This window comes from Heterodontus francisci, chromosome 28 (genome assembly GCF_036365525.1).
Source record: "Heterodontus francisci isolate sHetFra1 chromosome 28, sHetFra1.hap1, whole genome shotgun sequence".
Taxonomy (NCBI): domain Eukaryota; kingdom Metazoa; phylum Chordata; class Chondrichthyes; order Heterodontiformes; family Heterodontidae; genus Heterodontus; species Heterodontus francisci.
In genome coordinates, this window is record NC_090398.1 from 23147950 (window position 1) to 23171008 (window position 23059).

Genomic DNA, 23059 nt, shown 5'->3' on the forward strand with positions numbered 1-23059 from the left:
TGTTGTGAATGCTGCATGCATTCAGGTCGAGTGCCCTGAAGCTTGTCTTCTTGACATTATTCTGCATTCTAAGCAAAGTTGACGCTTGCCTTTGTTTTGCCTGCCTTCTGATGTCACTTGCTATTTTTCTACCTCCTGTTACCAGCTTCACTTCCTTCCGACGAAGAGGGATTGGAAAAGTTGGGACTGTTTTCTTTGGAGAACAGAAGGCTGAAAGGAGATTTGATAGAGGTATTCCAAATCGTGAGAGGTCTGGGCAGAGTCGATGGGGAGAAACTGTTCCCAATCCTGAAAGAATCAAGAATGAGAGGGCACAGACCTAAGGTAATTGGCAAAAATAAACAATGGTGACACGAGGGAAAACTTTTTCATGCAGCAAGTGGTTATGATCTGGAATGCACTGCCAGAGAGTGCGATGGAGGCAGGTTCAATTGAGACATTCAAAAAGGAATTATATAGTTATCTGAAAAGGAAGAATGTGCAGGGTTATGGCGAGAAGGCAGGGGAATGGCACCAAGTGAATTGTTCACTTGGAGAGCCAGTGCAAATGTGATGGGCTGAATCCTTCAGTGCTGGACTAATTCTGTGGTTATTGGGCGAAGGCAGTTTGTATAGAGTGAGGTCACAGATCAGCCATGATCACATTGCATGGCAGAAAGGGCTCTAGAGCTGGAATGGCCGACTGTAGGTGAGATCAGGGAGGGGGATTGTGATATACTTGAACAAATTAGCATTGAAAGGGAGGAGGTTTTAACGGGCTTAAAAGTGGATAAATCGCCAGGCCCAGATGAGATGTATCCCAGGCTATTATGTGAGGCAAGGGAGGAGATAGCAGAGGCTCTGACACAAATTTTTAAATCCAGTCTGGCCACAGGAGAAGTGCCAGAGGACTGGAGGACAGTGAATGTGGTACCATTATTCAAGAAGGGTAGTAGGAATAAGCCAGGTAGTTACAGGTCAGTGAGTCTAACATCAGTGGTCGGGACACTATTGGAAAAAATTCTGAGGGACAGGATTAATCTCCACTTGAAGAGGCAGGGATTAATCAAGGATAGTCAGCATGGCTTTGTCAGGGGAAGATCATGTCTAACAAATTTGATTGAATTTTTCGAGGAGGTAACTAGATGTGTCAATGAGGGTAAAGCAGTTGATGTAGTCTACATGGACTTCAGTAAGGCTTTTGATAAAGTCCCACATGGGAGATTGGTCAAGAAGGTAAGAGCCCATGGGATCCAGGGCAAGTTGGCAAATTGGATCCAAAATTGGCTTAGTGGCAGGAGGCAGAGGGTTGTGGTTGAGGGTTGTTTTTGCGAATGGAGGCCTGTGACCAGTGGTGTACCACAGGGATCGGTGCTGGGACCCTTGCTGTTTGTAGTGTACGTTAATGATTTAGACATGAATATAGGAGGTGTGATCAGTAAGTTTGCAGATGACATGAAAATTGGCGGTGTCGTAAATAGTGAGGAGGAAAGCATTAGATTACAGGACGCTATAGATGGGTTGGTAAGATGGGTGGAGCAGTGGCAAATGGAATTTAATCCTGAGAAGTGTGAGGTCATGCATTTTGGGAGGAATAACAAGTCAAGGTAACATACAATGAATGGTAGGACTCTCGGAGGTATAGAGGGTCAGAGGGACCTTGGTGTACTTGTCCATAGATCACTGAAGGCAGCAGCACAGGTAGATAAGGTAGTTAGGAAGGCATATGGGATACTTGCCTTTATTAGCGGAGGCATGGAACATAAGAGCAGGGAGGTTATGATGGAGCTGTATAAAACGCTAGTTAGGCCACAGCTGGAGTACTGTGTACAGTTCTGGGCACCACACAGTAGGAAGGATGTGATTGCACTGGAGAGGGTAAAGAGGAGATTCACCAGGATGTTGCCTTGGCTGGAGCATTTCATCTATGAAGGGAGACTGAAAAAGCTAGGGTTGTTTTCCTTAGAGCAGAGAAGGCTGAGGGGAGACATGATTAAGGTATACAAAATTATGAGGAGCATTGATGGGGTAGATAGGAAGAAACTTTCTCCCTTGGCCGAAGGATCAATAACCAGGGGGGCAGGAGGTTTAGAGGGGATTTGAGGAAAAATGTTTCCACCCAGAGGGTGGTTGGAATCTGAAACACACTGCCTGAAGGGTGGGTAGAGGCAGGAACCCTCTCAACATTGAAGAAGTATTCAGCTGAGCACTTGAAACGCCATAGCATACAAGGCTACGGGCCAAGTGCTGGAAAATGGGATTAGAATAGGTAGGCTTGATGGCCGGCATGGACACAGTGGGCCGAAGGGCCTGTTTCTGTCTATGACTCTAATGCTGTTCCTATGAGCTCCAGATACCCTGGGTATAGTTTCTTGACTAATATTTGCTGAGTTTGGAGCAAAGATTGTAGTGAATGAGGAACAATTTTATTCCACAGGAACGTTCCGAGGAGCGGACAGTATATACAGTGACATGTGGCTGGAAGAGATTAAAGAGATAGGGAGGATATCAGGCAAGAAGGATTTGTAATCGGCAGGGAAAAATCTTCAAACCAATTTACTGGCAGATTGGGAGCCAGCGGGTCTTGGCACAAAGGCAATGAACAGGTATGAGGGACTTTACCCAGGTCAGTCATTGCAATGTGACACTGAGAATCATTTCCAAAATTGGCTCACTGACAGGAAACAAAGGGTAATGGTCGACGGATGTTTTTGTGAGTGCGAAGCAGTTTCCAGTAGCATTCCGCAGGGCTAAGTGTTGGTCACTTGCTGTTTGTGGTATATATTAGTGATTTGCACTTTAATGTGGGAGGCATGATTGGGAAAATTGCAGGTGACAGGAAAATTGGCCATGTAGTTGATAGTGAAGAGGATAGCTGTAGACTCCAGAATGATATAAATGGTTTGGTTGAGTGGGCAGAAAAGTGGCAAATGGAATTCAATCCGGAGAAGTGTGAGGTAATGCATTTGGGGAAGACACATAAAACAAGGAAGGATATTGAAAGGGGTAGAAGAAGTGAGAGACCTTGGAGTGCATGTCCACAGGTCCCTGAAGGTGGCAGGACAGGTAGACTGGTGAAGAGGGCACATGGAATGATTTCCTATATTGGCTGAGGTATAGAATACAAACGCAGGGATGTAATGCTGGAACTGTATAAAACGCTGGTTAGGCCACAGCTGGAATATTGCGTACAGTTTTGGTCACATTACAGGAAGGACATAATTGCTCTGAAGAGAGTACAGAGGAGATTTACAAGAATGTTGCCAGGGCTTGTAAGTTGCAGCTATGAGGAAAGATCGGATAGGGTAGGGTCGTTTTCCTGAGAACAGAGTGACTTAATTGTGCTGGACAAAATTATGAGGGGCCTAGATAAAGTAGACAGGAAGGACCTGTTTCCTCTGGCGGAGAGGTCAATTACCAGGGGGCGCAGATTTAAGGTGATTGGCAGAAGGATTAGAGGGGACATGAGGAAAAACTTTTTCACCCAGAGGGTGGTGGGTATCTGGAATTCACTGCCCGGATCAGTGGTGGAGGCAGAAACCCTCAACTCATTTAAAAAGTACCTGGACCTGCACATGAAGTGCTGCTGTCACCCACAAGGCTGTGGAGCAGGTGCTGGAAGGTGGGATTAGATTGGAGGCTAGTTTTTTTTCAGCCAGTGCAGTCATGATGGGCTGAATAGCTTCTTTCTGTGCCTTACCCTTTCTCTGGTTCTGTGGTTTTATGGGAGAATTAGGATTGTAGGAGGTGAGGGAAGAATGAAAACTTCGGAAGTTAGGACCATAATAGGTAGACAAACCTGGAAGGAGTAACACGGAGACAGAGGAAAGGGAATTAGACATGGGGGAGTCAGGAGAAATATAATTTTAAGTAAGAAATTAATTTTCAAATTCCTTGAGATTCTAAATTGAATCATCCGTCAGATTTTTAAAAATGAAATTAAATTATAAATTTACAGTCACACAAATAATAAGGAATTAGTCAATGTTACAGTTGTTTCACTTATTTATGACACACATTTGCTGATTCAGTTGCAGTAAGTGAGACTTGGAGTATAATATTCATGGGGGTGAACATCCTGATCAAGGCTGATCAATAAACTGAAGACTGTCTGATGAATTTTATAATCATTGCTCTATTGCTAATAAATTACAATGATTGGTTGACTGTGCATTTTATTCTGGTGTTTGATTCCAAGGATCGCGACCTTTGTCCCTTGCGATCTGTGCCCTTTTATAGTCCAATAATAATCAGGCTTTGTGCTGAACAATGAAATTGGAAACATCCTTTTTCTGTGGCGTTTTCTGAACCACAGATCACAGAATCGTTACAGTGCCGAACGAGGCCATTCGGCCCATCGTGCCTGCAGCAGCTCTCTCAATGAACAATTCACCTGATACCGTCCCCATGCCTTCTACCTGTAACCCTGCACATTCTTCCTATTCAAATAACAGTCTAGTTCTGGTTTGAATGCCTTGATTGAATCATCTTCCACCACACTCTCAGATAGAAGAGTTGAGGGAGAATTTAGTCATTGTTACCATACATAGAATCCATGACATTGGATAAAAGCTCAGTAATTCAGTTCGAATTTGACTGAGACCGTGTGGGATTCAGATTCTCCTTGCTCCAAACAACAGGGCGTGTTGTGTTGTGATGAAAAGTCTGAAGGTCGTGTTTATGACTGGAATGTGGGATTAATCTTTAACTAGGGTGTGTGCAGAACACACAACTCTAACCCACCAGGCATTCTGCAACCAGAATCCAGAGACACAGCACAAGGTAAGGACCCTGAATTTACTGAACACAATTATAGACTTTTTATGTACCCGAATGGACTCCTCGCCTTTTCTCTGCGTAGTTGTTCAATGTTATTGATAAGTTGTAATATCCATAATGGATCGAGTTACAAAGAATTGTTTTATTCGGAAATTAACTTACTGGAAACAGCACCATTTAACAAAATAAAACTGCCAAATATAGTCTCGCTCGCTAAAATTCTACTGTTGTAAATAATGTTTAAATATATTTCTAGTGTTTGAACAGTGTAAGTCTATAATTGTGCAAAGATGGGAGGCAGGTCAGAAGATTGGACAGAATATTAAAAAAAAGCAAAGAATGACTAAAAGATTGATAAGGAAGGTAAAATTAACATACGAGAGAAAACTAGCTGGAAATATAAAGACAAATTGTAAGAGCTTCTATAGATATTAAAGATTTAACAAAGTGAGTGTTGGTCCTATCGAAAGTGAGTCTGGGGAACTAATAATGGATAGTAAGGAAATGGCAGATGAACTGAACAGGTATTTTGCATTGGTCTTCACTATTGATGATACAAGTAACATTCCAGAATGTTAGGAAATAGAAGGGAGGGAGGAACTTAAGAAAATTACAATCACCAGGGAAGTGATACTGAACAAATTGTTGGAGCTGCAGGCTGACAAGTTCCTGGGTCCTGATGGACTTCATCCTAGGATGATAAAAGAAGTGGCTAGTGAGATAGTTGATGTGTTAGTTTTAATTTTCCCAAATTCCTTAGGTTCGGGGAAGGTTCTGTTAGATTGGAAAATAGTGAATGTAACTCCTTTATTCAAAAAGGGAGGGAGACAGAAAGCAGGACACTACAGGCCAGTTAGCATAACATCTGTCTTCGAGAAAATGTTAGAAGCTATTATCAAAGATGTTATAGCAGGGCACTTAGAAAAATTCAAGGTAATCAGGCAGAGTCAACATGGTTTTGTGAGAGGGAAATCATGTTTAACCAATTTATTGGAGTTCTTTGAGGGAGTAATGTGTGCTGTGGATGAAGGGGAACCGGTGGATGTACCGTACTTCGATTTCCAGAAGACATTTGATAAGGTGCCACTTCACAGGTTATTGCAGAAAATAAAAACTCATGGTGTTAGGGGCCAACAAATTGGCATGGATAGAAGATTGGTGAGCTGACAGGAAACAGAGAGTAGGCATAAATGGGTAATTTTCTGGTCGGTAAGAAGTAACGGGTAGTGTGCCGCAGGAATCAGTGCTGGGGCCTCAACTTTTTACAATTTATATAAATGACTTAGATGAAGGGACCAAAGATATTGTTGCTAAATTTGCTGATGAAACAAAGATAGGTAGGAAAGTAAGTTGTGACGAGGTCATAAGGAGGCTACAGACGGATATAGATAGTTTAAATGAGTGGGCAAAGACCTGGCAAATGGAGTACAATGTGGAAAAATGTGAAATTGTCCATTTTGGCAGGAAGAATTAAAAAAACAAGCACATTATCGAAATGGTGAGAGGATGCAGAGGGATCTGGGTGTCCTAGTGCATGAATCACTAAAGGTTAGTATGCAGATAAAGCAGGAAATTAGGAAAGCAAATAGAATGTTATTGTTTATAATGAGGGGAATTGAATACAAAAGTAGGGAGGTTGTGCGTCAGTTATACAGGGCATTGGTGAGACCACATCTGGAATACCGTGTACAGTACTGGTCTCCTTATTTAAGGAAGGATGTAAATGCGTTGGAGGCAGTACAGAGAAGGTTTACTGGACTAATATCTGGAATGGGCGGACTGTCTTATGAGGAAAGATTGGACAGCCTATGCTTGTACCCGCTGGAAATTAGAAGAGGAAGAGTCGACTTGATTGAATCATATAAGATCCTGAGAGGTCTTGACCGGGTGGATGTGGAAAGGATGTTTAGGATGTTTCCTCTTGTGGGAGAATCTAGAACTAGTGGGTCACTGTTTAAAAATAAGGTGTTGCCCATTTAAGACAGAGATGAGAATTTTTTTCTCTGAGGGTCGTGAATCTTTGGAACTCTCTTCCTCAAAAGGCGGTGGAAGCAGAGTCTTTGAATATTTTTAAGGCAGAGGTAGGTGGATTCTTGATAAGCAAAGGGGTGGAAGATTATCGGGGGTAGGTGGAAATGTGGAGTTGCAGTTTAGCCATGAACATATTGGATGGCGGAGCAGGCTCGAGGGGTCGAGTGGCCTACTCCTGCTCCTAATACACGTTCGTAAATGGTAAAGCTAGAGTTCGGGACTCTTCAACATAATCCCTAACTATCACTGAAATTTAAAGTTTCCAGCCCTGAGTTTGGGGGAGGGGGTATGGGGTGGTGGGAGTGGAGAGGTTGATGGTTATGGGGTTGCGGTTGGGGGTATTCTTTTATCTGTATTGAGTTCAGGATTCTTCGGTCCCAAAGTGAGTGAAATGCTGCCTTGTTAAAGGGGAGTCGCGATCAGCACTTCTCCAGAATTTAACTCTTGCATTTGTGAATAAGTCTGAAGATTTCAGGTACAATATGAACTGAACACCCATAAACAGGTTATTGTTGGGTCAATGCTGACATTTGATGGCACTATTGATGAGTCCATCTATCACTTTGCTGACCATTGTGAGGTGGCTGATAGGTGATAAGTTTAGACTTTGTGGATAAGATGCTGCTGGTCAATGTTTTATATTGTCCAATATGTCAGTGTCAGATGCTTTGGAATTGCTTGGCTCAGACAGCTTGTTATGGTGCTCAGCTCTTCAGCTGCTACTGGTGGAATGTAGTCACAACCCGGAGTATTCACTGTGTTCCACCATTTCAGCATCATCTTAATATCAAGTACAGTGAACTGAATTGGAGGGACAGTGACTCTGTAAGTGTAGCAATCTCTTACAATTCTCTTTTAAACTCATGTGTTGTTGCCCCTTTATTTCAGGATAAGCATGTTCATGGATCCACAGAATCAGGGCTAGTTCCTTGGCTTGCAGGAATTGAAGAACTGGGCAGGAAGACGACAGATTATGTGGGAAAGATTATAAACAGCAGCAGGTTTCATGGCGAGCATTTAAATTGAATTGATGACACAGAAATTATTCAGGCAAGGGAACCGGATTTCCCTTCTGAACAACAAACAGAAAGAACTGGGAGAAATGCAGTCACTGTTACCACGGTTAAAAGATCAGTAATTTCAGTGCTATTTAACATTATTAGGACAGTGTTGTACAGGGCGGGGAATGTAGGGACGATGGATCAAAACAATCGAGTCATGTGATAAGTAAAAGAGATATGTAAGCTTAAAGAAAGAAATATTGAAGAGGAACATTAGCCAATTTCTAGTCCAGTATTGTAGGTACCATTTTCCCAAACAGGTAACTGCATTCAGTGATGATATAAGATAGACTGTAAGTTACAGAGGATCATGCATGGACTTGGTGTTACGCTGGAGTTCTTTAAATAGCTTTGATGTATCCTTTACAATGGATGGGAAGTCAAGCATGCAGCAAGATGGAGAGGGAAGCAGGGACAGTGATCAGACTTGGGAAAGGGAATCAGATAAAGAGCTAGAGAGCAAACGTATACAGGGGCAGAATCAGTAACAGTGTAAGAGGAAAGGAAGACAAAGTGGGGAATTAAGATTGTTGTAGGTGGGGGTGTGTAGGTAAAATCAGGGGTGAGAAACAGAATAGGTGGGGAATCAGACAGCAAACACTGGAGAGAGCAACAAGGAGAAGGAGGAAATGGAATCAAACACAGAGGACCTGGGAACCATATTATAAAGTTTTATTATTTATCAAATGTAAATTTGAGTATTGCTGAAAATAGAGACATATTGTTGAAGCTTTTCATCTTGCACTCATTGCATTCGTCAGGATTATCTGCAAGAATACCTATGTAAGGGGAAGCGAGTGCTGGTTGGTTGGCAACTGAACTCTGTTTGGTCGAGCCATTGCCATGGAGGATGCACCAGTTTACAGTGACAAACAGTAAACTGCCAGGCGTTGTTTGAAAGTTAAACCAAACAGCTTGACACTGGTCAAGGCATTGCCCTGAGGAATGAACGTCACTTATTTTGTTCAACTGGAACAGGCGCAATGCGTGTACATGTTCTTTCTGTCTGCAAATAACAGGGCCCTGTGGGTTAATATATGCAGTGTAGAGTGCACACAAATGCACCACACTGTGAGCCCTACTGACCATCTTGAATTGGTTGTCTGCGTAATTCTTAGCACACTGAGGATTATTTAGCAAACGTTGCCCAATCACGGAATCACATCTAATGTTGGACCATGTGTTTTGAGTTTTGCAAGCATGGGCTGGTTGGGTATGGCTTGTACCTTTATGGACAGCAGAAGGCACATGTTGTTGGATACGCTCTGCCAGTCTTTGGGATGTACAGCCGATATATCTAGCATCACACTGGCATTGAAATTCATCTGTCAAGTTACTCATTTGTATGATAGGCAGGACGTCTTTTCGGTTTGACGGCAGCATCCTGTTAGTGGCAAGCACCACATGCGTTGGTACGACATAGTAGCAGTGTGAAACAGCTAGCTTCACCTGTCTATCACACAAATGAGTAATGTGATATATGAATTTCAATGCTAATGTGATGCTAGGTATATAGGCCATACATCACAAAGAGTGGTGGATCGGATCAAACAACATGTCCCTTCCACTGTTCGCAACAGTCAAGGTACGGGCTAGCCTGTGCTTTCAAAATTTAAAACACAGTATCCAACATTGGATGTGATTCTACGATTCAACAACATTTGCTAAATAATCCTCAGTGTGCTAAGAATTACACTGACAACCAGTTTGAGATTGTCAGTAAGGCTCGCGGTGTGGCGCATTTGCATGTACTGGAAGCTATATACATTAATACACAGAGCCCTGTTCTTTGCAGACAGAAAGAACATGTGCACACATTGCGCCTGTTTCAGCTGAACAAAGTAAGTGACAGCCATTCGCTGGTTCATTTCTTGGGGCAATCCCTTGACTAATCAGAGTTAAACTGCCTGGTTTACATTTCAAACAAAGTTTGGCAGTTAACTGTCAGTCACCATAAACTGGTGCATTCTCGGTGGCAACAACTTTAACAATCGGAGTTCATTTGCCAACAAATAAGAACTCTCTTCTCATACAGTATAAAGTTGTTGCTTCCCTTTACAATGGTATTCTTTCAGATTGTCTTGATGAGAGAAAGACGTAAAGCTTCGATAACATGGTTCTATTTTCAGTAATACTAAATGTAAATTATGATTCTGAAATTCATTAGCATTTCAGTTTCACAGTCTCATAATGAATTGAATCTGCTGCCAAATCTTTCTTTAAATGAAATGAAATAGGTAAATTTGCGATACCACCAATAAAAGTTAGCCAGCCAATGATACAAAGGATTTGCTTGTTTACCACATACATTTGCAGATTAATTTCCAGTAAATGAAACCTGGAACCTGATAATGGTGGGTGTGAACATCCTGATCAGGGCCGAGACTATTACTTATTAACTGGAGATTGTCTCTCTGATTTTATGATCATTGCTCTCTTGCTAATAACTGACCAGCTTTATAAACTAACTGTAATGATGGAGAAGGGGATTGAAGTACTCCATGGCAATCCAGATCAGGGGAACATTGTAAAAAGCCTGATACTGAGATTAATAGAGCTGGGATTCGAAAGACTTGCATTTATGGTGAATTAGAATCAGCTCCAAGAAACAGCTCAAGATCTAAAGGGGAGATAATTCCGAATAAATAACGTGTTCAATCAGATGGTTCACTTTACCCTTCTCTATGATGTGTGATCCCAATAAACTAACCACAATCTTTGCCCCTTCCTCTCTCTGCCCATTTATAGTTTGGTAATAGACAATTTATGGTGAGCAGTGATACTGATTTCAGGATAAAGATTTGATTCCAGCTACAGAACCTGGCTTCAGTGTGGGGTCTTCGGAACAGTTTGGGGGCAGTTCAGTCATTGTGTATGCAAGTAATTTTAATGACTGGTTAAAGGATCAGGACAATCTAATCTGAATGAGACGGTGTGCGATTCAGATTCAGCCCTGTGCCAGAGAATAGGGCGGGGGAGGATTGAACTGATCAAGCTGAAGGTTGTGTTTATGACTGCATTGTACAACTGATCTTTACCCAGGGTGTGTTCATTACCTGCAGAACCCACAACACTGACTTACCCGGCGACTCTGGGGCTAGAATCAGGATAGTGACCAGACCAGCAATATGCTGAGAACAGTCATTGTGCTTTACTGAAGAGAAATGGACACATCACATTTTATGTAGATTTCCCCTCATATTTTCCATCTGGGATTCAGATGAGCCGACGAGCTGCAGCTACTTCTGTAATTATTTAAATACTTCTCCCATTATATTTAAATAACCACCCCCTTCCCTTCCTAGTCCCCATGTTAGTTGATATTGTTAATGGCTTCCTCTCTTCAGGAACTCTCCTCCTCCGCTTCTGTTGTCATTAGCCTCTCCTCAATAGAAACACCCTTGAACCCTCTGTCGTTGCAAACTACCATCCTATCTCCAAACTCTCGTTGCTGGAATTATGGGCATACATTGTGGATAAGCCCCCCATCTCTGGAATGAATCTAGTGAACCTCCTCTGAACTGCCTCCAATGCAACTACATCCTTTGTCAAGTAAGGTGACCAAAACTGTACGCAATACTCCAGGTGCTGTCTCACTAATGCCTTGTACCGTTGTAGCAACACTTCCCTACTTTTATACTCTATTCCTTTAGCAATAAATGCCAAAATTCCATTTGCCTTCCTTATCACCTGCTGTACCTGCAAACTAGTTTTCTGCGATTCATGCATGAGGACACCTAAATCTCTCTGCACCTAAGCACGTTGAAGTTTCTCTCCATTTAGATAATAATTTGCCTTTCCGACCAAAATGGTTAACCTCACACTTATCCACGTTAAAACCCATCTGCCAAATTTTGGCCCATTTATCTAATCTATCCATATCCATTTGTAGATTTCTTATTTCTTTATTGCAACTTACTGTCTCACCTATTTTAGTGTCATCTGCAAATTTGGCTATAGTACCTTCTATCCCTGCATCCAAGTTATTAATATAGATTGTAAATAGTTGGGGCCCGAGGACTTAACCCTGTGGCACCCCACTAGTTACATCCTGCCAACCAGAAAAAGACCCATTTATCCCGACTCTTTGTTTTCTGTTGGCTAGCCAATCCTCCATCCAAGCTAATAAATTGCCCCGAACCCCATCTGATCTTACCTCCTGTATTAACCTTTTGTGCGGCACCTTATCAAATGCCTTCTGGAAGTCCAGATAAACGACATCTACAGAATCCCCATTATCCACTTTGCTTGTTACAGCTTTGAAGAACTCTAGCAAATTAGTAAAACTTGATATACCCTTCTTAAAACCATGCTGACTCTGATGGATTGCGTTTTGACTTTCCAGATGTCCTGTTATTACTTCCTTAATAATGAATTCTAACCATTTCCCAACGAAAGATGTTACACTAACTGGTCTATAGTTTCCTACTTTCTGCCTCCCTCCCTTTTTGAATAAAGGCGTTACATTAGCTTTTTTCCAATCCACTGTAACCTTTCCCGCATCCCAGAGAATTTTGGAATATTATAACCAATGGGTCCACTATCTCCGCTGCCTCTTCCTTTAAGACCCTAGGATGTAGGCCATCAGGCCTTGGGGACTTGTCTGCCTTCTATCTCAATAGTTTGCTCAGTACCTTTTCCCTCGTGGTGGTGATTGTTCTAAGTTCCTCCCTTTCTATAACCTCTACATTACCTGTACCATTGGGATGGTACTAGTGTCCTCCACCGTAAAAACTGAAGCAAAATATTGATTTAGTATCTCTGCCATTTCTGTGTTCCCTTCTATTAACTCCCCAGTCTCATCCTCCAAAGGATCATCATTCACTTTAGCTACTCTCTTCCCTTTTATATCCTTATATAAGCTTTTGTTATCCGTTTTTATATTTTGCGCTAGTTTTCTTTCATAATTTACCTTTGCTCTTTTTATTACATTTTTGGGAACCCTTTGTTGATCTTTAAAAATTTCCCAGTCTTCCAGCCTGTCACTGGCCTTTGCAATATGGTATGCCTTAGTTTTTGTCTTTATGTTATCCTTAACTTCCTTGCTTAGCCATGGATGTTTCTCCCCCTCTTAGAATCTTACTTCCTCTCTGGAAAATATTTTAGTTGGGATAAATTGAATATCTCCTTAAACATCTGCCGCTGCTCGTCAACTGTCCTACCTTGTAGTCTTCCTGTCCAGTCCACTAGGGCCAAATCTGTCCTCATACCTTTATAATTACCTTTGTTTAACTCCAGAACGCTCGTGTGAGACTCCAGCTTCTCGCCCTCAAACTGAATTTGAAATTCTAGCATGCTATGATCACTTTTCCGTGGAGGATCCATAACAATGAGATCATTAATTAATCCCACCTCATTACACAACACCAAATCTAGAATAGCTTGCTCTCTGGGTGGTTCCACAACATATTGCTCCAAAAAACTTGTGCAGATAAGCAACAAAAACTGTAACTGGACTTGAAAGGTTGTTTGAAAAGTACATTAAGATTGGAACCACGTACTGGAGGTGGTGAGCCTGAGATTGTTACAATAGAAGTTAGTGATTGTTTGGTCACTAGTTAAACAGAAACCCATGGAGTTGTGTCCAGACAGGTTGTCCCACACTGTACCAGTATCTGTATTGCTTAAAATAAACATAGCATTACCCGAAGGCTCAGAAAATATCATTATACATTACCTAGACTCCTGCTTTACAGGTTGAAATGCTTGCTGCAAATTTATCCAGTGAGCAGCTGAGATGCAGAGACAACAAAGGTCCTAAGTGATTAAATATTATAAAATATATATTCCTATATTAAAGAGGTTGTGCTGTACCTTCGATGGAATCACTCACTGCAGACTAGCGTAGAGTGTTTGGCTGTCACTGGATCATGAGTCCAGGCCTCTGTATTATTAGTTCAGTAATCTTTGAAATGTCTCTCCTTGATATAATATTTTAATCCGGTAGATCAGATTTTGCAAAAAAAATTTACTGATTTACAACAGCTTCGTATTTAGCGGCATCTAATGAAATAAGAAATTAAAATATATTCAAAATTATCTTTCAACAGTTAAGTACCAATGCCCAGATTTGTATATGAGAAATGCCTCTTAATTTCATTAATTATCCATAAACACTGAGGCCACATTAAACTAAAAACAACGATTTATCAGGTCTGACAATTCATTAAATATATTCCAAATTCAAAGCCTAATTAGTTGTCTTTCCCCTTTAAATCTCTTAATTTACCTGACAAGCCTCCTTTATTTTCTTTATTCAATACAATATGTTTTGAGGCAGGCACGAGAAGTCTTTCCAACCCCTAACGAGATGCAGTCAATTCATTTGAAAACTGTGCAATTAAAGAAAAGGGCCAAGTTCCTATTAATGCAGATTGAAGCTGTTAAACTGCTTTTGTCACCAAGTATTCGAAGCACGAAGGAAAATCAAGAGATAAACCAAAACACAAAAAGGTTAAATTTGTGTCAATGAAAAATAGAACTCATTAAAAACATCTTATTACATAACAGTGCAGCAACTGATTACATTGTAAATATTTCATTAAGATTAAAACGGCAAAGACTTTCAACACCCCTAGAATCAGGAAAGGGCAAGAAAGGGCGAACCGGATAATTATGAGCCTGGGGCTGAGTTCTACTACAATGTAGGTAAGAACCGTTTATTGATTAGTACACAGTAAGTTGAAATACCAAGCAGAGTAGGAAGCACACTTCAAAAGATCTGCAGTTTCCAGTGTTTCACAAGCACAATTGTAACACAAGGCTGTTAGAGTGTGTCTGACCTGGCCCGACCCCACCCCATCCGAACCCAACACATGTCGAGAAATAAAAACAAGAAATGCTGGAAATTCTCAGCAGGTCTGGCAGCATCTGTGGAGAGAGAAGCAGAGTTAACGTTTCAGGGCAGTGACCCTTCTTCAGAACTGGCAAATATTAGAAATGTGAAAGGTTTTAAGCAAGTAAAGTGGGGGTGGGGCAAGAGATAACAAAGGAGAAGGTGTAGATAGGACAAGGTCACAGAATAGCTGACCAGAAGGCCGTGGAGCAAAGGCAAACAATATGTTACTGGTGTGTTGAAAGACAAAGCATTAGCACAGATAGGGTGTCAATGGACTGAAAACTGAACAGCCGCAAGAATAAACATGAAAAAAAAACAGTGGGTAAGCAAACTGAACAAACTAAGATAAAATAAAATAAACACACGAAAAAAGAAAAAAGAACTAAAAATAAAAGTAAAATGGGGGGCCTGTCATGCTCTGAAATTATTGATCTCAGTGCGCAGACCGGCAGGCTGTAGTGTGCCCTAATCGGTAAATGAGATGCTGTTCCTCAAGCATGCGTTGATGTTCACTGGAACACTGCAGTAATCCCAGAACAGAAATCTGAGCATGAGAGCAGTGGGGAGTGTTGAAATGTTGTCGAGTCCTGTCAGGTTGGGTCGTGTAGCCATGCTGTCCGGACAAATAACATTCGTGCCACACAAGTGCAAGGCAAAGAGCATCTCCAGGAAGAGAGAAACTAACCATCTCCCCTTGACATTTAATGGCATTATCATTGCTGCATCCCCCACCGAGCTAGACATACAAAATTAGAGCAGGAGTAGGTCACTTGGCCCCTCAAACCCGCTCTGCCATTCAACAAGATCATGGCAGATCGGACTGTAACCTCAACTCCATATTCCCATCTACCACCGATAACCTTTCATTCCCTTGTTTATCAAGAATCTATGTACCTCTGTCTTAAAAATATTCGGAGACATTGCTTCCACCGCCTTTTGAGGAAGAGAGTTCCAAAGATTCACGACCCTCTCCTCATCTCTGTCTGAAATGGGTGAGCTCTTATTTCTAAACAGTGACCCTTAGTTCTAGATTCTTCCACAAGAGGAAACATCCTTCCTCCATCTACCCTATTGAGACCCCTCAATACTACTTTTGTATTCAATTCCCCTCGCAATAAATGATAACATTCTATTAGCTTTCCTAATTACATACTGTACCTGCATACTAACCTTTTGCGATTCATGCACGAGGACACCCAGGTCCCACTGCATCTCAGAGCTCTTCAATCTTTCACCATCTAGTTAATATCCTTTTTTATTCTTCCTGCCAAAATGGGTAATTTCAGTTTTTTCTCCATTTGTCAGATCTTTAGCCAGTCACGTAACCTATCTCTATCCCTTTGTTAGCCTCCTTATGTCCTCTTCACAACTTATTTTCCTACCTTCCTTTCTGTTATCGGCAAATTTGGTAACCATACCTTCGGTCCTTTCATCCAAGTTGTTTATATAATTACAAAACGTTGTGGCTCCAGTGCTGATCCTGTGGCACACCACTCATTACATCTTGCCAACTAGAAAATGACCAATTTCTGCCTACTTTCTGTTTCCTGTTAGCAAGCCAATCTTCTATCCATGCCATTATGTTATCACATGCCTTCTGGAAATCTACGTACAGTATATCCATCGATTTTCCCTTTATCCACAACACCTTACTTCTTCAAAGCACTCCAGTAAATTGGTGAAACATGATTTCCCTTTCTCAAAACCATGTTGACTCTGCCTGGTTACCTTGAATGTTTCTAAGTGCCCTGCTAAAACATTTTTAATAATAGCTTCAAACTTTTTTCCTGTGGAAGATGTTAAGCTCCGCAGACTGCAGCTCCAACAACACCCAAGAAGCTCGACACCATACAGGACAAAGCAGCCTGATTCATCAGCACCACATCCACCACTTTAAGCATTCACTCCCTCCACCACTGGCACGCAGTGGTAGCGGTGTGTACCATCTACAAGATGCATTGCAACAACTTGCCAAGGCTGCTTTGACGGTACCTTCTGGACCCATTACCTCTACCACCTACAAGGCCAAAGGAAGCAGATGCATGAGAACACCACCATCTACAAGTGTCCCTCCAAGTCACACATCATTATGACTTGGAACTCTATCGCTGTTCCTTCACTGTCGCTGGGTCAACGTCCTGGAACTCCCTGCCTCACAGCACTGTGGGTGTACCTACACCACATGGCCTGCAGTGGTTTATCAAGAGGCTCATCACCACCTTCTCAAAGGCAATTAGGGATGTGAAATAATTGCTGGCCATAACCGCGATGACCGCATCCCATGAAAGAATTAAAAAAGAGCTGCGTAATGCAGTGCTGGTCAAAAGTGTGAGCGGGGCTTTAGGCTCCCTGTTTGCAGATTGATGGGAGGAGCTGTCAATCTCCTGATCATAGGCAGTGGGAGGAGCGGACTAACTGAGGATCATTAATTGATGCAGAGCTCTGGCTCAGTGGTGACAGTGAGCATGCTCCACCTCAGTCACCAATTGTACACAGCTTCAGTTAAATATCTGTTTAGGTAAATTAAATGTCCCGGAATTTATCTCCAAATAATTCATCATGGATCAGTAAAGAAAGTTTCTGCAGATGAAATCGGTCAGTAACTTATTGATTTATACTGACTTATTTATATAAACACCCAAAGATTGAAGGGATTCTATCTGCATCAATAATTTATTACGCGATTGAATCTTCGAACTCCAATTCCCCAATTACATCTATTGTATCTCGAGAGTGATCCCGAAAAATCCTCAAACTCCAATTCCCCAATCACATCTATTGTATCTCGAGAGTGATCCCGAAAAATCCTCAAACTCCAATTCCCCAATCACATCTAACGTATCTCGAGAGTGATCCTGATAAATCCTCAAACTCCAATTCCCCAATCACATCTATTGTATCTCAAGAGTGATCCCAATAAATCCTCAATCTCCAATTCCCCAATCACATCTATTGTACCTCGAGAGTGATCCTGATAAATCCTCAAACTCCAATTCCCCAATCACATCAATTGTATCTCGAGAGTGATCCCAATAAATCCTCAAACTCCAATTCCCCAATCACATCTATTGTATCTCGAGAGTGATCCCGATAAATCCTCAAACTCCAATTCCCCAATCACATCTATTGTATCTCGAGAGTGATCCCGATAAATCCTCAATCTCCAATTCCCCAATCACATCTATTGTATCTCGAGAGTGATCCCGATAAATCCTCAAACTCCAATTCCCCAATCACATCTATTGTATCTCGAGAGTGATCCCGATAAATCCTCAAACTCCAATTCCCCAATCACATCTATTGTATCTCGAGAGTGATCCCGATAAATCCTCAAACTCCAATTCCCCAATCACATCTATTGTATCTCGAGAATGATTCTGATAAATCCTCAATCTCCAATTCCCCAATCACATCTATTGTATCTCGAGAATGATTCTGATAAATCCTCGATCTCCAATTCCCCAGTCACATCTATTGTATCTCGAGAGTGATCCCGATAAATCCTCAAACTCCAATTCCCCAATCACATCTATTGTATCTCGAGAGTGATCCCGATAAATCCTCAAACTCCAATTCCCCAATCACATCTATTGTATCTCGAGAATGATTCTGATAAATCCTCAATCTCCAATTCCCCAATCACATCTATTGTATGTCGAGAGTGATCCCGATAAATCCTCAAACTCCAATTGCCCAATCACCTCTATTGTATCTCGAGAGTGATCCTGATAAATCCTCAATCTCCAATTCCCCAATCACATCTATTGTATCTCGAGAGTGATCCTGATAAATCCTCAAACTCCAATTTCCCAATCACATCTATTGTATCTCGAGAGTGATCCCGATAAATCCTCAAACTCCAATTCCCCAATCACATCTATTGTATCTCGAGAGTGATCCCGATAAATCCTCAAACTCCAATTCCCCAATCACATCTATTGTATCTCGAGAGTGATCCCGATAAATCCTCAAACTCCAATTCCCCAATCACATCTATTGTATCTCGAGAGTGATCCCGATAAATCCTCAAACTCCAATTCCCCAATCACATCTATTTATCTCGAGAGTGATCCCGATAAATCCTCAAACTCCAATTCCCCAATCACATCTATTTATCTCGAGAGTGATCCTGATAAATCCTCAAACTCCAATTCCCCAATCACATCTATTGTATCTCGAGAATGATTCTGATAAATCCTCAAACTGCAATTCCCCAATCACATCGATTGTATCTCGAGAGTGATTCTGATAAATCCTCAAACTCCAATTCCCCAATCACATCTATTGTATCTCGAGAATGATTCTGATAAATCCTCAAACTCCAATTCCCCAATCACATCTATTGTATCTCGAGAGTGATCCCGATAAATCCTCAAACTCCAATTCCCCAATCACATCTATTGTATCTCGAGAGTGATCCCGATAAATCCTCAAACTCCAATTCCCCAATCACATCTATTTATCTCGAGAGTGATCCCGATAAATCCTCAAACTCCAATTCCCCAATCACATCTATTTATCTCGAGAGTGATCCTGATAAATCCTCAAACTCCAATTCCCCAATCACATCTATTGTATCTCGAGAATGATTCTGATAAATCCTCAAACTCCAATTCCCCAATCACATCGATTGTATCTCGAGAGTGATTCTGATAAATCCTCAAACTCCAATTCCCCAATCACATCTATTGTATCTCGAGAATGATTCTGATAAATCCTCAAACTCCAATTCCCCAATCACATCTATTGTATCTCGAGAGTGATCCCGATAAATCCTCAAACTCCAATTCCCCAATCACATCTATTGTATCTCGAGAGTGATCCCGATAAATCCTCAAACTCCAATTCCCCAATCACATCTATTGTATCTCGAGAGTGATCCCGATAAATCCTCAAACTCCAATTCCCCAATCACATCTATTTATCTCGAGAGTGATCCCAATAAATCCTCAAACTCCAATTCCCCAATCACATCTATTGTATCTCGAGAGTGATCCCGATAAATCCTCAAACTCCAATTCCCCAATCACATCTATTGTATCTCGAGAGTGATCCTGATAAATCCTCAAACTCCAATTTCTCAATCACATCTATTGTATCTCGAGAGTGATCCTGATAAATCCTCAAACTCCAATTCCCCAATCACATCTATTGTATCTCGAGAGTGATCCTGATAAATCCTCAAACTCCAATTCCCCAATCACATCGATTGTATCTCGAGAGTGATTCTGATAAATCCTCAATCTCCAATTCCCCAATCACATCTATTTTATCTCGAGAGTGATCCCGATAAATCCACAAACTCCAATTCCCCAATCACATCCATTGTATCTCGAGAGTGATCCCGATAAATCCTCAAACTCCAATTCCCCAATCACATCTATTGTATCTCGATAATGATCCTGATAAATCCTCAAACTCCAATTCCCCAATCACATCTATTGTATCTCAAGAGTGATCCCGATAAATCCTCAAACTCCAATTCCCCAATCACATCTATTTATCTCGAGAGTGATCCCGATAAATCCTCAAACTCCAATTCCCCAATCACATCTATTTATCTCGAGAGTGATCCCGATAAATCCTCAAACTCCAATTCCCCAATCACATCTATTGTATCTCGAGAGTGATCCTGATAAATCCTCAAACTCCAATTCCCCAATCACATCGATTGTATCTCGAGAGTGATTCTGATAAATCCTCAATCTCCAATTCCCCAATCACATCTATTTTATCTCGAGAGTGATCCCGATAAATCCACAAACTCCAATTCCCCAATCACATCTATTGTATCTCGAGAGTGATCCCGATAAATCCTCAAACTCCAATTCCCCAATCACATCCATTGTATCTCGAGAGTGATCCCGATAAATCCTCAAACTCCAATTCCCCAATCACATCTATTGTATCTCGAGAGTGATCCTGATAAATCCTCAAACTCCAATTCCCCAATCACATCTATTGTATCTCGAGAGTGATCCCGATAAATCCTCAAACTCCAATTCCTCAATCACATCTATTGTATCTCGATAATGATCCTGATAAATCCTCAAACTCCAATTCCCCAATCACATCTATTGCATCTCAAGAGTGATCCCGATAAATCCTCAAACTCCAATTCCCCAATCACATCTATTTATCTCGAGAGTGATCCCGATAAATCCTCAAACTCCAATTCCCCAATCACATCGATTGTATCTCGAGAGTGATTCTGATAAATCCTCAAACTCCAATTCCCCAATCACATCTATTTATCTCCAGAGTGATCCCAATAAATCCTCAAACTCCAATTCCCCAATCACATCTATTTATCTCGAGAGTGATCCCGATAAATCCTCAAACTCCAATTCCCCAATCACATCTATTTATCTCGAGAGTGATCCCGATAAATCCTCAAACTCCAATTCCCCAATCACATCTATTGTATCTCGATAATGATCCCGATAAATCCTCAAACTCCAATTCCCCAATCACATCTATTGTATCTCGAGAGTGATCCCGATAAATCCTCAAACTCCAATTCCCCAATCACATCTATTGTATCTCGAGAGTGATCCTGATAAATCCTCAAACTCCAATTCCCCAATCACATCTATTGTATCTCGAGAATGATTCTGATAAATCCTCAATCTCCAATTCCCCAATCACATCTATTGTATCTCGAGAATGATTCTGATAAATCCTCAATCTCCAATTCCCCAGTCACATCTATTGTATCTCGAGAGTGATCCCGATAAATCCTCAAACTCCAATTCCCCAATCACATCTATTGTATCTCGAGAGTGATCCCGATAAATCCTCAAACTCCAATTCCCCAATCACATCTATTGTATCTCGAGAATGATTCTGATAAATCCTCAATCTCCAATTCCCCAATCACATCTATTGTATGTCGAGAGTGATCCCGATAAATCCTCAAACTCCAATTGCCCAATCACCTCTATTGTATCTCGAGAGTGATCCTGATAAATCCTCAATCTCCAATTCCCCAATCACATCTATTGTATCTCGAGAGTGATCCTGATAAATCCTCAAACTCCAATTTCCCAATCACATCTATTGTATCTCAAGAGTGATCCCGATAAATCCTCAAACTCCAATTCCCCAATCACATCTATTGTATCTCGAGAGTGATCCCGATAAATCCTCAAACTCCAATTCCCCAATCACATCTATTGTATCTCGAGAGTGATCCCGATAAATCCTCAAACTCCAATTCCCCAATCACATCTATTGTATCTCGAGAGTGATCCCGATAAATCCTCAAACTCCAATTCCCCAATCACATCTATTTATCTCGAGAGTGATCCCGATAAATCCTCAAACTCCAATTCCCCAATCACATCTATTTATCTCGAGAGTGATCCTGATAAATCCTCAAACTCCAATTCCCCAATCACATCTATTGTATCTCGAGAATGATTCTGATAAATCCTCAAACTCCAATTCCCCAATCACATCGATTGTATCTCGAGAGTGATTCTGATAAATCCTCAAACTCCAATTCCCCAATCACATCTATTGTATCTCGAGAATGATTCTGATAAATCCTCAAACTCCAATTCCCCAATCACATCTATTGTATCTCGAGAGTGATCCCGATAAATCCTCAAACTCCAATTCCCCAATCACATCTATTGTATCTCGAGAGTGATCCCGATAAATCCTCAAACTCCAATTCCCCAATCACATCTATTTATCTCGAGAGTGATCCCGATAAATCCTCAAACTCCAATTCCCCAATCACATCTATTTATCTCGAGAGTGATCCTGATAAATCCTCAAACTCCAATTCCCCAATCACATCTATTGTATCTCGAGAATGATTCTGATAAATCCTCAAACTCCAATTCCCCAATCACATCGATTGTATCTCGAGAGTGATTCTGATAAATCCTCAAACTCCAATTCCCCAATCACATCTATTGTATCTCGAGAATGATTCTGATAAATCCTCAAACTCCAATTCCCCAATCACATCTATTGTATCTCGAGAGTGATCCCGATAAATCCTCAAACTCCAATTCCCCAATCACATCTATTGTATCTCGAGAGTGATCCCGATAAATCCTCAAACTCCAATTCCCCAATCACATCTATTGTATCTCGAGAGTGATCCCGATAAATCCTCAAACTCCAATTCCCCAATCACATCTATTTATCTCGAGAGTGATCCCAATAAATCCTCAAACTCCAATTCCCCAATCACATCTATTGTATCTCGAGAGTGATCCCGATAAATCCTCAAACTCCAATTCCCCAATCACATCTATTGTATCTCGAGAGTGATCCTGATAAATCCTCAAACTCCAATTTCTCAATCACATCTATTGTATCTCGAGAGTGATCCTGATAAATCCTCAAACTCCAA

The 23059-nt window shown here is 41.2% G+C and overlaps 1 protein-coding gene across 13 annotated transcripts in view; it reads left to right on the forward strand.

The window, feature by feature from the left end:
* Window positions 1-23059, forward strand: part of LOC137385135 (NACHT, LRR and PYD domains-containing protein 12-like) — a 122975-nt gene that overhangs the window by 25187 nt on the left and 74729 nt on the right. For 6 of the 13 annotated variants that reach the window (XM_068059970.1, XM_068059960.1, XM_068059971.1 and 3 more), the window contains exon 2: window positions 146-324. The exons of 2 other annotated variants lie outside the window; for them this stretch is intronic. The gene's annotated coding sequence lies outside the window, so the exon portion shown is untranslated. Of the gene's footprint in view, window positions 1-145; window positions 325-2416; window positions 2586-4619; window positions 4762-6222; window positions 6307-14396; window positions 14499-23059 lie in introns of those variants that run through there. 5 more of the 13 variants (XM_068059961.1, XM_068059966.1, XM_068059963.1 and 2 more) reach the window with 5 other exon arrangements.